General features: G+C 48.5%; 1 non-coding gene across 1 annotated transcript; it reads left to right on the top strand.

Annotated features, from left to right (window-relative positions):
- Positions 1–324: 324 nt before the first annotated feature.
- Positions 325–396, top strand: trnad-guc (transfer RNA aspartic acid (anticodon GUC)). The gene has a single exon. It is a non-coding gene; the product is annotated as a tRNA-Asp (tRNA).
- The last annotated feature ends 516 nt before the right edge of the window (positions 397–912 follow it).

Here is a 912-nt window from a genome sequence, read left to right as displayed (position 1 = left end):
CTCGTTAGTATAGTGGACAGTATCTCCGCCTGTCACGCGGAAGACCGGGGTTCGATTCCCCGACGGGGAGAGTCTCTTTCTTTTCTGCTGAAAGAGGTCACCGAAATCATTGCACCAGAGCAAAGGTCATGTAATACAACAGCATTCAGTAGAAACAACTTTGTGCCATCTTTCTCAAACTTAAGTCACAATCACAGTCACAGTGACAGCCTGCCTCCATATCTGAAGGGATCCTAGGTGGTGTCCAATCGTACCAGGTGAAGAGGGAAACCTGGTAAATCCACCAGGAGTCGGTCGACATGGCAGACATGGGGGTTGCGACAGTCCTCGTTAGTATAGTGGACAGTATCTCCGCCTGTCACGCGGAAGACCGGGGTTCGATTCCCCGACGGGGAGAGTTTCTTTGTTTCCTGCTGAAACTGTGCATCTACATCATCGCACCAGATCAAAGGTCATGTAATGCAACAGCATCCTGTAGAAACTTTGTATGATCTCTCTCAGACAAATCACCATTGGATATGTTGGAAGGCTAACACTCTGTGTCGTTGTCAGCAAGTGTGGATGTTCAGATAGGAGGTGAATGGCTCCTCCCTCCTGCTGTTTTATCTATCATTTCTTAACCTGTCACACGTGAGCTCAAGCTAAGCTCATGCCTTAAACTTAAGTCACAGTGGCACGAGGTGAAAAGGGTAACCCGGTAAATGCACCAGCAGTCTGTCGATATGGCAGACGTGGGTGTTGCGACAGTCCCCGTTAGTATAGTGGACAGTATCTCTGCCAGTAGAAACAACTTTGTGCGATCTCTTTCAAACTTAAGTCACAGTCACAGTGACAGTGACAGCCTGCCTATCTCCATTGGATATGTTGGAAGCTAAGCTCATGGTTTCCACGCTGCTTGTGGAACTGGACACC

The sequence above is a fragment of the Seriola lalandi genome, unplaced genomic scaffold, assembly GCF_002814215.2.
Source record: "Seriola lalandi dorsalis isolate HSWRI2012SDOR001 ecotype SW California unplaced genomic scaffold, Sedor1 jcf7180002054588, whole genome shotgun sequence".
NCBI classification, from domain to species: Eukaryota; Metazoa; Chordata; class Actinopteri; order Carangiformes; family Carangidae; genus Seriola; species Seriola lalandi.
This window is presented reverse-complemented; position numbering and strand designations above follow the sequence as displayed.